This window comes from Accipiter gentilis, chromosome 10 (assembly GCF_929443795.1).
Source record: "Accipiter gentilis chromosome 10, bAccGen1.1, whole genome shotgun sequence".
Classification (NCBI taxonomy): domain Eukaryota; kingdom Metazoa; phylum Chordata; class Aves; order Accipitriformes; family Accipitridae; genus Astur; species Astur gentilis.
This window is the reverse complement of record NC_064889.1, coordinates 11,849,326-11,865,113: the sequence shown is the minus strand read 5'-3', so window position 1 is coordinate 11,865,113 and position 15,788 is coordinate 11,849,326. Positions and strand designations below refer to the sequence as shown.

At 37.3% G+C, this 15,788-nt stretch overlaps 1 protein-coding gene across 1 annotated transcript in view; it reads right to left on the bottom strand.

Moving 5' to 3' along the window:
• Positions 1-15,788, bottom strand: part of WDR72 (WD repeat domain 72) — a 130,100-nt gene that overhangs the window by 28,948 nt on the left and 85,364 nt on the right. The window lies entirely within an intron of this gene.

Genomic DNA, 15,788 nt, shown 5'->3' with positions numbered 1-15,788 from the left:
CTGACACTTCTGATTTTAGAAAAGCAAAAAATTCCACAAAGAATCTTTCAGAGTATATGAAAAATTGAGTCTGTGCCCTATTTTAGTTAAAGTTCCTGGGTCATGGGGTTGGCTAAAGCAACTTTCCAGAAGGTGCTCTCATTCACTCTCATCAACTGTCCTTTGAAGAAAAATGTGTTTTCAGACATTTAGAAGTTCTTTTTACTTAATTATAAGTGTCTCTTTCATTGACAAGGTCAAAGTACTGGCCTGGACTAGACGATCGTTGTAGGTCCCTTCCAACTGAACTATTCTAGTCTAGTGCCTTTTATATTTGAAATACTTTCATTCATCCTTGTGTTCATTTATGTACTTCAATTTGTTTTACTCTCTCAGCTCTAGTGCTCTAAGTATGAGCACAAGGGTTTAAATGGGAGCATCCTCAAATCAGAACAAGTTACACTATAGCCCAGTAAGCTTATCTCTCTCCAGGAGGTGTCTCAGTAAGCAACCGAAGTGTCAGCAACTGCAAAAAGCACAGTTCTAACACGGACAGGTTCATGTATTCAGGCAACATCTAAAAGAATTATTCTTACTCAGCTTTCCAACAATTTCTGCTCTGCAGTTAAGTGATGAGCCTTAATGATAGCAACACATTTCCTCCCCACCTCTTTGATGGCCTTGGTTTTAAAGTCAGTGTTAATCACTGCTCCTCATACTCTCTTCCTCAGAATAGCTTCTTCTTTCCATTACCTTAGTTTAATATTTACTTTAGAGGCTCCTGCCTAAATTGTCTCTGGTTATGGAATTCAGTGTCTCAGCTATCAAAGGACTGACAAGAGGAAACCTGCCTTGAAATTCTGACTTGAGTGGCTGGTTTTCAAATGCTTTTTAAACTATTTTACTAGCACTCCTCACTAACCACACACTTCAAATATGAAAAAATGTATTTATTTTGGTGTAAGGCCCCAGTCACCTAACTAGTTCAATATAATAACTGTGAAACCAGTAACTGATCAAGTAAGGCAAAGTAGTCAAGGCAAAATTAAAAAATAACAGCAGAATAGTTGCCAGAATTTAGTGTTCAAAATAAACAGTGTCTGTTACTTCAGGGAAACATTCTGTAATTCTATGATCTATTTAATCAAAGTGCATGCAGTAGCTATACTTTGTAATTAGAAAATGCGTACACAAAAATATGTTCATTAATGACAGTCTATATGAGCATTTTACAGAATTTGAATTCACAGAACTGCCTACTTCCTTTTTTATGGCCGATGAGGTATATAGATACTTTGGCCTATGTATTCAGCTTTCAACTGAGTTATTTTACAACAAAAAAATACCCATTTATACTATAACATGCACCAGCAGTAGCTTTAAAATATAACAATTTAAACACCTCCCTTGACACTATTTGGTTGGATTTTTTCTGACTGATGGCATACACGATTCAAGACTTGCAGGATTTTATGCAAAATGAGATGTAGACTATCATCTTAGATTTTCCTCCTGTATCATATAAAAGACTCCCCACCACAGTACAACCTGATAAAAAGGAAGAGGGTCTCAATTGCCTGGGTTAGATACTGGTCCAATGGAGTTGGGGAAAATGAAAATAACATTGACTGCTATCAGTAGAGACAGGCATTGGGAAATAAAAAAGATTTCTGCCTGTTGTTATGTGTTTCTAACCACAAAATTTTAAAGACACTTCTAAAGCATTTAAAATTATTTCAATGTAATATTTCTCTCTGATTAATATTAGGAACACTATGTTGACATCCTAAAGACTGAACTATGAGAATGATTGCATTATTACATCTTTCTGTTGCATAAGTTCAATCTTGGAATAAAAATCCTTTAAAAACAAAACACCATATCTCATTCATATAAATAAAGGTGTTTTAAAAACCTGTATTGACTTTTCCATGTTATTAAGCTTTTTAGATGAATCCAGTTGTTAAATGGTTGTTCTAGTAACTGGCCTGTCATCTGGAAATGTTCTTAGATTGTTTTTTTGACACAATGTCCCTGCAGAAAGTTGGGCAGTGTGACACAAAGAGCACAGGTTTGCCTATCACGCTGATTACTTGATGTAATAGTAAGCAAGCTTAAGTGAACTGTGTGTCTTCAATCTTTCCAATCACTTAGGGATGGGCACCAGAGGATACCATCCATCATCCATGGCCTGAAACATATGGTGCATCAGCAATCTTAGGCTGACCTAAATGATACTAAAAGCTGCTACGCTGTTCACAATAAGAAATTGTTGTCCACTGAATTACAGGTTTGTGATTAGATTGCTAACATGGCCAACTTGATGTATAAGTGAAGTGTCCAGGAAAGATATTCCCTAGGATCCTTTGAAGATTAATTTATACCCTTGAAATGTGCACCAATCACAAAATGAAAAAATATGTCAAGATATTTTTCTTCTGAACAAAAAAAAGCACTGCAGTGGTAACGGCTATTAATTTATTTTTGGCAGTTTTAGCCAACAGAATTCAATAAACAAGGTTCTTAAAGGTTTTTGTTTTGTTGCAAGGCTTTTACTGCTTGACTCCTAAAAGCACTGAGCACTCAAATAATATCTTTTATAAGAGGGACAGCTCCCCCTCACATTCTACTCTGAAATCTCATATATAATTGCAAGTATCACATAGACAGCTGCAAAAATACTATCCTATCTAATGGATCTATAAATATAATACAAGATTAAATACCTATTTTTAAGATAGAAAGTATACTGTAATATATCTGAGCACTGATCCCCAAATTATCAGCCTTGCTTCTCCATAAAGTAGATTATGCTCATCATGTCATTCATTCATCAATTTAGGAAAAATGCATCCACAACACACAGTTAAGGTTCAAACTGCAACATCAGCTTGGCAGGGGATGTGGGACAGACAGTGAAGGTTATTATTCCGGAGTAGTCCTGCCCCTTAAACCCTCTTTAGGTAGTAGAACACAAATGGTGAAAGGCACATTTTAAGAGGCACAGTCAGAGTGAGAAAGAACACTGCCTTACCGTATCTGTGAGCTATATTAGAGCACAACTAAAAAACAGCATACATTCGTGCTGACCATTCAAGACCCTTCACAAAACCAGCTTACTCCAGGCTGAGGGAAATTACTCCCTTATAAGTCATGGAACTTTAGAGAAATTGTTTTGCAAACATGGCTGCTACATACAATTGTCACAAGGTTGGAAACAATGGTTCTCTCTGCCCTTTCCGTCAGCCTATTCTTTTTTGCGACATGCCTTGCTGTCTCTGTATATGTGAGGTAGATCTCCTTGCTATGCCTGTTAGATCAGACCTTCTGCTGAGGCTTTATTTCTCACCTGCTTGTCACTGACATAAGTCCTTAACCACACACAAATCTTATTTTAAAACATTCTTAACCATACAACTAAACCATTAGATTTCGTTATGGGAAAGCACAGGTTTAAACTCATGATATTTTTTTACTATTCTTTAACATAGTCTATTTTTAGCAGCGTAATTCATATACTATACCATATATCATACCCTGACATGGATAACAATGGTCACTAGTGAAAGGAGCTCCTTTTAAACCTTCCAAGAGGCACATACCAATTAGATAACTAATTCTGTCCTGTGGGTTGAGGATGGCCTTAATCTGCTAAGATTATCTGGGACTCACCTATTTGAAAGATCTTCCTAACTCATTCCTGAAAACACAAATTAAAACCAGTGCCTGCTTAACTTACATAACAATAAAAAAAAATTGCCTTTTCAGTCAAGACAGATTTATGTTCATTGTCAGCATTAAACTCTCCAGTCTGGTGAGATGAAAAAACTTGACAGCACTCCATTTCCAAAAGAAACAGAAAATTTAGCAATAGAACACTATCAGTATATAAAACTGAGCTGGCATGCTTAACCGATGTCAGATACATTTTGTTTCTTTCTTTTTAAATTTACTTCTGGAGCTTAGGGAAGGAAAAGAAAAAGAAAATCCAAAACCTATCCTGATACAAGGGGGGTAGAGAAGAAAAGAATACACAGACCAGCTATTAATTATTCTAGAGAAAACACCTCCTGGACTCAGGTTCCTACTTCACCTCTTCACTAGGCTATCTGAGCATCTTCTAGTAGTGCAGCAGGTGATGTGACTAACATCAATCATATGAGAACAATACAGGCACCTGGTCTTTAGGGAATTAGTGATAGGTATCTTAAGTGTGATACAAGCTGAATTTTTGTAAGGGGTGGGGTGGGGAATCTTCTGCTGATACACTTTGAATTTGAGAAAAAATTTCCTCAGATGTACTGGAAAGGTTTCTGTATTCATTAACATTTGAATTGACACCTTTATTAGTAAGTAGAATTGAAGAACTAAAATATAGTGCCAAAGCAAGATAGGATAGTTGGTGGATATAACTTTGGGCCTTAAAATAAAGCATAGGCTGAAACACTAAATATGAGTCAGGCACGAGAGGAGAAAATACTGAACAATGCACTTATTAAATGTCAGAATTTGGAATTCTTCTTGTGCTGATTAGCATATTTTGCATAATGCATGCGTGTTATATGTATCATCCAAATATGAAATAATATTTATATTAATAATGTTTATCTGTTTTGTAGCAACAGTGAGCTCATCTTTATAAAAAACGCAAAATAGATTCTGGATTACAAGGGAGAAATGAAACACAAATGGATGTACTAAGACTTCTAAAAATGTGTGAATGTGTGTGCAGAAGTGCAGACAGATGTGAACACATTCTCCACCATGAAATTTAACAGTTCTGTTGATACATGTTCCACACAGTGAAGGATGCATATGTACCTCCTGCTGGTTAAATATTTTCTTGATAAGCTTGATAGGCAAGAAAGGCTTCTTTTTGAGTTATTTCCATTTTTTTGTTTGCTGAGATGGATGTGTTGCTCTCATAATTAGAGACAAGCACTGTTCAGTTTTGCTCCTGTACTGGGTGAGTGTTAGCTAGACTCTCAGCTTTGATACTAATAATGAAGACTTGTATAAATAAAGCAGTTCTTACCTTTCAGTGTGTTTTTCACAAAATGCATAATGGAAAATTTCCATCTTACTGAAAAATATTAGCAGTAGTTCGAAGTAATTTCTCCCTTTCTGCAAGAATTTTTTAAAAACAAACAATAATATAAAACCATTACATCTCTCTCACTGCCAGATAATGATTGTACTACCGTTTAGTTCAATATTTAAGTTGACGTAATTTTATGATTTCCTTCAATGTAAGTTAAGGGAGTCAGATATTCTGAAATTCATGGACAGGAACATTTCAAATACAGTTATAGACTAGATTCAGGAACCAATTCTGTATCTTCTAAAAGATTAAGAAAAATACAAGACTCAAAATTGGGAAGTGCCTTGCTTCACATATCCTAAAAAAAATTAAATAAATGTATATTAGGTTTGTGTGGCAAGGTTTTGGTAGCAGGGGGAGGTGGGGGGTGTTACAGGGGCGGCTTCTGTGAGAAGCTGCTGGAAGCTTCCCCCGTGTCCGACAGAGCCAATACCAGCCGCATCTAAGAAGGACCCGCCGCCAGCCAAGGCCGAGCTCATCAGCAATAGTAGTAGCACCTCTGGGATAACATATTTAAGAAGGAAAAAAAGTTGTGGGGCACACAGAAACGGCAGCCAGAGAGAGGAGTGAGAACATGTAAGAGAAACAACCCTGCAGACAACAAGGTCAGTGAAGAAGGAGGGGGAGGAGATGCTCCAGGTGCCGGAGCAGAGATTCCCCTGCAGCGCATGGGGAAGACCATGGTGAGGCAGGCTGTCCCCCTGCAGCCCAGGGAGGTCCACGGTGGAGCAGATATCCGCCTGTAGCCCAGGGAGGACCCCACGCCGGAGCAGGTGGGTGCCCAAAGGAGGCTGTGACCCCATGGGAAGCCCGGGCTGGAGCAGGCTCCTGGCAGGACCTGCGGATCTGCGGAGAGAGGAGCCCACGGAGCAGGTTTTCTGGCAGGACTTGTGACCCCGTGGAAGACCCATGCTGGAGCAGTGTGCCCCTGAAGGACTGCACCCTGTGGAAGGGACCCACGCTGGAGCAGTTCGTGAAGAACTGCAGCCCGTGGGAAGGCCCTATGTTGGAGAAGTTCATGGAGGACTGTCTCCTGTGGGAGGGACCCCACGCTGGAGCAGGGTAAGAGTGTGATGAGTCCTGCCCCTGAGGAGGATGAAGTGGCAGAGACAACCTGTGATGAACTGACCATAAACCCCATTCCCTGGCCCCCTGTGCCACTCGGGGGGGATAGGTAGAGAACCCCCGGGAGTGTAGTTGTGCCCGGGAAGAAGGGAGGCGTGGAGGGAAGGTGTTTTGAGATTTGGTTTTATTTTTCATTACCCTACTCTGGTTGATTCATAATAAATTAAACTAATTTCCCTGAGTTCAGTCTGTTTTGCCCATAACAGTAACTTGTGAGTGATCTCTCCTGTCCTTATCTTGACCCATGAGCCCTTTGTTATATTTTCTCTCCCCAGTCCAGCTGAGGAGGTGGAATGACAGAGTGGCTTTGGTGGGCACCTGGCATTCAGCCAGGGTCAACCCACCACAGTCTTTTTGGTGCCGTGACTCAGAATTCCTTTCACTCCCCCTCCTCAGCTGGACAGTGGGGGAGAAAATATATCAAAAGGCTCGTGGGTCAAGATAAGGACAGTTTAATAAAGCGAAAGCAAAGAAAAACAAATGATGTTATTCTCTACCTCCCATCAGCAGGCGATGTTCGGCCACTTCCTGGGAAGCAGGGCTTCAGTACATGTAGTGGTTGCTCCGGAATACAAAAATGCCCCCCCCCTCCACCTCCCTTTACTTAGTTTTGATATCTGAGCTGAGGTCGTATGGTATGGAATATCTGTGTGGTTAGTTTAGGCCAGCTGTCCTGGCTCTGTCCCCTCCCAAGATCTTGCCCTGCCCCAGCCTGCCATTGAGGGGAGGGCAAAAATGTTGGAGACAGCCTTGATGCTGTGCCAGCGCTGCTCAGCAGCAGCCAAAACACTGGTGTGTTATCAACACCTTTCTAGCTACTGATGCAGAGCACAGCGCTACAAGGGCTGCTATGGGGAGAATTAAATCCATCTCAGCCAGACCCAATATGAAATGCTATTCTGATCACAAGAGAAGACTAACCAAAGCATGGAAAAAATTGCTAACTGCATACTGCAGATTGGTATAGCTTCCCAACAGCCCAAGACAATACAAACCACAGCTAACTGCAACCAAAACCTCTCAGCAAGATTTTATACCCCACAACAAGCAAAAGCCAGTCAACAGAGCCCAAAGAAAAAATACTGTCAAACTCTTACATACCTTTTTCAAGCAGGGCAGCAGTAAAACATCATAACATGAAGAAGAAAACTCTTCTACCTGGGGATCATCCCCTTTACCCATCCTTTTCTGAAACATTCCTTCCTCAGAAAGGCATCCAGGTCTCCAGTCCTTCTAGGTTAGGACCCATTTAAGTCTTTCCTGATCTTCATGTACCCATAAAATTGTACATGAACTTCAAACAGCAAATAAATTTTATAGGAAGAAATTAATGAAAATAGTATCAGGAGGCTGGAGATTACAGATCCATACAGCTCAGAAAAATTCTAGATGGAGTGTTATTACAAATATAAACAAGGTATTCTGATATTGTGTTGTTCTGCTCTATGGTTATTAGCACAGGGCTAACTTTCAGTACTAACAATGGACTATACGTAGAAGTACTTCCCCCCACTCCAGTCTGCTTCTCATAATTGACCCATAATAGAAAATCACCAGCTTTGCAAGAATTATTAGCACAACAAATTCTAAAGGAAGTGTTACACTTGGAACTAAAGTATTCCTTTTTTGCTGTTTTATTCACAAGCTTTTACAGAAGCTGTGTGAGTGGAAGAAGGACAAATAAAGAGTGAAGCAGGGAAATGCCATTAAGGCCTGTGAGTTACTTAACAGCATGGACAATGAACAGGAAAGAATCTGAGCAGTTAGAGATTCTGAGTATTGCTAAGTTAAAATAGTAGAAGGACAAACTTCAAAACATAACCTAACCAGGGTGAAAAACAAAAGGTTTTGTTCCATCCACCTTTTTGGATGAAATTAAGACTCATGTTACACAGACACACAAGAAATTAAAACATTACGTTGTTGCTTACACACCTATTTTCCACGGTACGTTTACATCTCTTCCAGTTCTAAGGGGACATCAGGAGTCTTATTTGACCCATGGCTCTGTATACTAAATTAGTCATAAAAAAAAAAAGCAGGGTTGCAACTAAACTATAAGGATTACAGATTATAGGCTATTTGTAAGCCTTAACACTGTGTTTGATTAAGAACAATATAGGCAAGGAGACAGAATAAGGAAGCAAGATGTGACAAACAGTAGAAGACAGAGGGGACTAGGCTTGCTCCAAAAAAGCTAGGGACACTGATTTAAACATGGAATACTTGTGGTTCCTTCACTTGTTATTTTGAGGCCCCAACTCAGAACCAGCTTCTGAATCTTTGAAAGACTTGTGTTGTGCTTTGACTGTACCAAATGAACTTCTAAATAAACAGTAGAGATGAAAAATGAACCAATGATAATTTTATGCCTATATTAACAGCCTGAAAAAAAGTGTTTACTTTTAAAGATCTAAATATAAGGTATATTAGAGATTCTTCCACTTCAGTAACCACTGAAAGAAGCACGTAGAAAACAAAATTGTCCAAGCTATATTGTCCATTTGAATTTAGAATACATGTCATCCTTACTGCCTCCTTGACCAGTGAATCCTATCTTTTCTAATGTTTTGGAGGAGTCTGAGATGGCGCCTGTACAATTTGATTTTGTGTAAAAATACACACCAAATCTGATTTTTGCTACATTAAGGAGTTCTCTGGTAAAATATATGATGCATGGAATGAAATAAGCTGTAGTTCTAGAACAAGTCTTTAAGCTTACTTCCTTTAGTACTTGACCACTAATATTAAAGACTACTGGATCAAAATACAGTTTTAATTGGATATATAGGACATGATACAGTGGTACAGTTAAACCACAGGTTAGATGCTAAAATACAACATTGATTTGTATTCTTTTACTGGAAATATTTGTAATAGGAAACTAGGATATAATACACTCATTTTTAATGCATATTCAGTACAGAGGAAAGCTACTGCTGTCACCAGCTTATACTCAAAGTCCATTCATCAAAGAAATGCTAGATTAATTGGTTTGCTGTTTCATGGATTAAAATGAGATTACAGATTAATCTAATTCTCATTAATAGTGATGAAATGTTGATTATAAAATAATTTCTTACACTGCTTATTGTTAATGCACGCACACAAAAAATTGGCCTGCCAAAATTTTTTTTAAAACAGCCTGAAGTCAGTCCAATAGTTTAATGAACTTTGTTACACACATGAACTTGTCCAAGAACACAAAACTTCAGTTCCATCTAAAAAACTTTGTTCCTATTGGCTGAAATGTTTGCACTAATAAGAAGAATAGAGTGGGCAGAGAAAAGAAATTCCATTTTGCAGATAATTTTTAATATTCTTGTTTCTCAGGAAAAAGAGGACGTAGAAGATAGGAATGTAAAGGAATAAAACAGCCTGGAAGATTCCAGGTGGAAGATGTAACACGCAACAGGAGAATACGGTTAAACTGGAAAAGTATGAGATGCCAGGCAGAAAGATATCTGAAGCCTAAAGTCAAAACAGTTGAAAAATAACAACTGCAAGAAAATATGATTGTAGTGTTTGGTTCAAATTTGCTCTAAAACTCAAACTAAAGTTTGGAAATATTGCAAAGCACAGAGAGACTATATAGGAAGAGGGGCAGTTTTGATCAATTTCATTTTAAATACTATATGTTTTAATCACAGATACTGTGAGGCTCAGAAAGACATTTCCATTCATGTATTTTGGAGGATCCATGTACGAAAAGAATTCCTGAAGTGTAAGGATTTCACATCAACATTCTCACTCATTTTTACCAAAACCTATGCTTACGTCATGACAATGGTGGCATGATTCAGAATTAAACATTTATGAACAGGACTCTACTTTGACATAATCAGATCAGCTCTCACTACATTTTGTAAACAGAATTTTGATATACTGTAGAAATGTTGTTCTTGAAAAGAATTTAGGGTGGGTTCATGCAAATGTAATCTCATCGCTACTAAGTGCAATCTATTAATCCTATTACACTTTTTGACCAGTGGAAACATAACCTCTGGAGACATACTCTAGGATCTTCATATACTAAACTGAAGATACTTAATCTCAATACCCCTGAAAAACTGAACTAGTCTGAGAAAGCAGCAGGAAGTACTATTGGTTCCTCAAAACAATTTAAAAACCCAACCAAACCAAAACCAGCCTGCATAGGTGTCGTGGTTTAACCCCAGTCAGCAACTGAGCACCACGCAGCCTCTCACTCACTCCCCCCCATCCAGTGGGATGGGGGAGAAAATCTGGAAAAGAAATAAAACTCATGGGTTGAGATAAGAACGGTTTAATAGAACTGAAAAGAAGAAACTAATAATTATAATAACACTAATAAAATGACAACAGTAGTAATAAAAGGATTGGAATGTACAAATGATGCGCAGTGCAACTGCTCACCACCTGCCCACTGACAGCCAGCTAGTCCTTGGGTGGTGATTCCCGCCCCCACTTCCCAGTTCCTATACTAGATGGGACGTCCCATAGTATGGAATACACCGTTGGCCTGTTTGGGTCAGCTGCCCTGGCTGTGTCCTGTGCCAACTTCTTGTGCCCCTCCACCCTTCTCGCTGGCTGGGGATGACAAGCTGAAAAATCCTTGACTATAGTCTAAACACTATGTAGCAACAACTGAACACATCAGTGAGTTACCAACATTCTTCTTGTACTGAATCCAAGACATAACACTGTACCAGCTACTAAAAAGACAGTTAACTCTATCTCAGCTGAAACCAGGACAATAGGGTAAATCACCTTAGGTTCCTTCAAATATCTGCATATTAAAAAAAATAATAATAATTAAAATCAGTAAAACCTGTGAGTTTAACAAACAGATTATAAAAACTAACACAAACCCTTCACTTCTTTTCCTTTAAGATACCTGTCATAATGAAAGATGCTTCTTACTGTCTTTGATTTTCTTTCAGACAACTGAATTGCCTTTATTTTCATGTGATTAGAATGTGCTAAAAATGGAGCATTTTCTCTTGTGCTCTTCAAAACCCATGCTGCTGGGATACATGGATTCTTAACTGCTTGTGCATTTAATAATCTTTTTTCTCACTTTCTTTCAATCCAAAATCATGCACACTGTCAAAATTTCTTCATTTCCTAGGGATCAAATTCTAGCCTTGATTTCTTTTAATCATCCAACCATTGGAAAACTGGTAAACTTTTGTACATGTTCACATTGCCATGCTTCTGTTATAAGTTTTTCCTTCTCCATTTTCCTAGACTTTTTTCTTTTTACCTCCAGTTCCTTTGTATCCCATTCTCTTCAGCCTTTTCTTCTTTTGTGTATCAGAAATGCTCCCATGAGTTCCCCCCACTCCATGCCTGATATAATCCCTGATTGTACAAGTAGTCAATCCACAAGAGAAGAGATATTTCCCAAGCGCTGCACTGATGGCTTTCATTTTCTGGTTATGTGCACGTATAGGACTCCAGCACATTTTGTCTGGATGCCTTTTTCCAGATTTTACTTGATTACTTCATTCATGTTGGGTATGGAACCCAGCCACAGCAATGCAAGCAGTTTCAAAGATTTAATACATTATATACATCACAAGCCCCAAACCAAACTTGAAACTAACACAGTAAGGGAAATGTAAAGATATGAGGACAGATGTACATTTATCTGAATGTAAAATGTTAAGGCAGAAATTAATTCCTCAGATGTCGTTCAAGTTTTCTGGGCATGTAGTATTTCACCAGAACACAAACAATACAAATTACATTTATGTGGTTACAATAAGTAAGAGTATCAATGCATTTTACACCCCTAAAAGTTATTTCCCCAGCAATCAGGCAACCAAGGACAAGTTTTCACTGAAATCCTGTGTAATCTTTGTGATATCAATGGTCCAAATAGAATAATGCTCAGTTAGCATTGACTTTTGGGTTGTTTTTGTTTGTTTAAATAGAGTCAAAATGTATACTTGGACTAATATGAAAAGGCAGTAGGTTGTAACAAGATGACAATATGAAGGAAAATATCAGAGATGGAACAACCCTTCTCCTTATCTGCACTTCCTTGACAAAACCTGAAGACTTTGCAGGCAGGCGAGAAGATTCATTTGCTATACAGAAGGACACAGTTACAGAATGACTTCCTAAGAGTTGACAAGAAGTTGTCTGCAACTGGACAGATTTCTGAAACCCAGTCAATAGGAGTGTTTGAAACCCTCTGCTGCAGGTGACTACGTTTTTCTAGTGAACAGAAGCTGTTATATCCTGCCTTTCATTGATTTACCATTACTGGATGGATTCTTTATTTTAACAAAACATATTGTTATATTCTAGATAAGTCTTTGACAATTCTTTACACTAACCTATGGAATTCAATTGCCACCATTAATTTCACTCTGGTATTTATCAGCAGAAGCTTTTTTCCTGCAAGAACCAATTCATTTAATTGAATAGTTTAAAGAGCTCCAAAACCACATACAAAAGATGAGGTTATAGCTAATAGCTTTCAAATATACTTAAAAGCTTGAATCATTAGCAGTTTCTTAAACTAGGAATTTTTAAGTGCAAACCAGAATTTATTGCAAGCTAGTCTTAGTAGTGTGATTTTTCACATGTAAATTTTCCACAAATATAAGAGGCAGTTAAAATAATATTCTGTATTTGGGAATAAAGCCTGTACTTTATGCTTTCCTTTCACTTTTCCAGTTTTTGGCATTCCTGGAATATCGCACACATCAGTTCCTTAATTTAGTACCTGACCATGAACATCTTGAACACCTTTATCCTCACAATTTCCTTAAAAGGTAAATAAATCCAGTTCTTCACATTTTATGAAAAAATAAAGCACACAATTCCAGAAAAACTTGTATGCTATAATACTGTTTCAAATAAGATAGTTTTGGCTCCCTATGCATTAGAAGAAACAGGCATCCAAGGATGGCACATTGGAAACTGCTTCAGTGCAGTAGCTAAAAGGAGATCACAGTCCTACACACAACACACACCAGGAGGTGAGGGAATCTCATTTCTAACTCTTACCCTTGCAAATATTTTGAGACTTCCGTGAAAAGTGAAACAACTTCTATAGATGACTCACTGCAGAATGCCTTGAGAATAAGCAATAAAATTACTGTTGAGGAAGATATGGCTTTGAATCAACTACAAGAAGGACTACCCAGTTTCTTTGTATCCAATCACTGGGCTATTGAATAAGAACAGTGGTATTACCACCATTTTTCCTCCAATCAAAGAAGTTCTGCACATGGCTGGGTATGGACTAGATATATATGTCATAAGATCAAATACTACAAATAATACATGCATGAAGAATACCAGCAAACTTAGTTCCTTAGTTTATTCAAGTAAGAGTGGATAGATTTTTAATATTTTAAAATCATTGCCACTGACTCACATGGCAGGGGAAAACAATACCACACTGACAACCTGTTAAATGGTACCATTAACCTGAGATTATCAGCATTTAGGAAAAAGGCAAGAAATGATAAAGTGCAATGTACTTCTTCAGAATTACGATGCATGTAAAAAAATCAGGGAAAACCTCAGCTTCTTTGAAAACCTGAAGCAAAGCTTGCAGAAATCAATGGTAAGATAGCTATCAATATGTTTGGAACAGGTCCAAAATTATTATATCTGACATTAACATAAAGAAATTGCAACTGTTTGCATTTTTATTTCCTTTTAGCAACAATGGGAGAATGTACTAGGACAGAACACAGTAAACCTTTTCTCTGGCATGTTTTACATGAATAGCTTTTTTAATTCCTTATCTTTGTTTCTAGAAAAATATATTATGGGGGTTTTTATTTATTTTTATTCAATCAAACAATTCTGTCTGTTTGGAACCACAGAGAAAAATGTGGCATTTTAAATTATTCAGCAAGTAAAGCTGTTGTCTAAATGCTATCACCCTTAACCAAGAAGTTAGGATGCAGGAGCTTCCTAAGGATTAAGGAGCTTTCTGAAAAAACAACTATATGATGTACTATAAACTTTAAAGATAATAAAAACTGAAGGTCAAATCCTGAAAGTTCTGTTTGTCTTTTTAGAGAAAACTTCTATTGAGTTCAGTGAAAATTTGTTGAGTTAAACGAGGTTAAACATCTCCAGATCAAATCTCTTAATTCCAATTAAACAAAAATGCAATACAGTACAATGATGATGGCAGCCAGGATTCAGATACTTTTACTTTGGGTCAGAATGCATGATCCCAGTCTTGAAGTATGGCTTAAAAACCTGAAACAATATTTATCCTTTACCTTGATGTTGCACAAGATGACAACTACTGTACAATCCATAAATACAGATTATTTAAGATAAGACAACATACCTATCAGATGAATGACTAAAACCAGACATAATTGCTTGTCTTAGTAATTACACTGGTTGTAGACTTACTCCTGGATGGGTTTTTAATAATTTCTGCATATCATTACATGCCACAAAGAGTTTTATTCTTTAACATATTAGAAATCACAAAAAAAGAATCTGTTCAATTCTGAATAAACCCATCAAGTTTTGCTGTGCCTATTAGAAAACCATGCAAACCAAGACAAGAACATTTGTGCTATCACATATTGTGATGAATAATGCAACATGCTAAAACATGAATGGAAATGAGAACAAAGGGAGCTAATATGACATTAAATACTCTTAGTGTAACCTCTCTTTCCCAGTCTTCCTGTATGTTTTCTGTCTATTTCAGAATACATTAAATTGCTGAACAATGATATGTCAAAAAATCCATTCTGCTTTACAGGATATATTTATGTAGTTCAGATCATGAAATATGAAAAAAAGTCCTATCCAGTATAAATGCATATGAATACCATGCTCATTCTAGCAAAGCAATTTTCTAGTTTGTTGAATAACCTTCAGATAAACAACAGTTGACTACTAGACTCTAATAATCACTCCAGCACTCTCTACATAACAGAAATGTTTTTTCATCTAGCATAGAAGGTTTTGAAACAAGCCCAAAGACCTACACATCTGGAGTTTGCAGATATCTGGATTTGCAACTTCCAGTTAGTCCCGTTTTTGTTGTAACACATGTTAAAACACCACATTGAAACACACCCTGAAAATTCAGGAAATTTGAAATCAAATCCATCTATGAACTTCACAACTGGGGATGTTTTAGTTACAATGCATCTTGTTCCAAACCACATAAAAATAAAATTATTCAAAGCAATCTTCATTGTAAGCAAAATATAAACTCATATATGACAATTATTCAAAGTGTTTTGAGTTTCACTATATTCCAGCAGTCCAAATCATAAAGACACCGTTTTATTTTGTGGCCTGAAGCAAGTATCACTGATCATTTTTAGTATCCTGGAACAAGTAGATCGGTAACAAATTTTCATGACAGACACACACACTCAACGAGATTATAAATTAGTTTCCCAAGAGAAGGCTCACTAATAAGATTGGATCTAAAATTTAGGTCACTTAATTTTAAGACTCAGCTAATGGGCTAAACTGCATAACTTCATAACATAAAGTCAGTTTCAACCTTTTTTACCATAAACATTAGCACCATTGTAAAGTTACAAATAGTAAGCTTCTTGTAATATGAAATGATCTAATTGTAAAATGC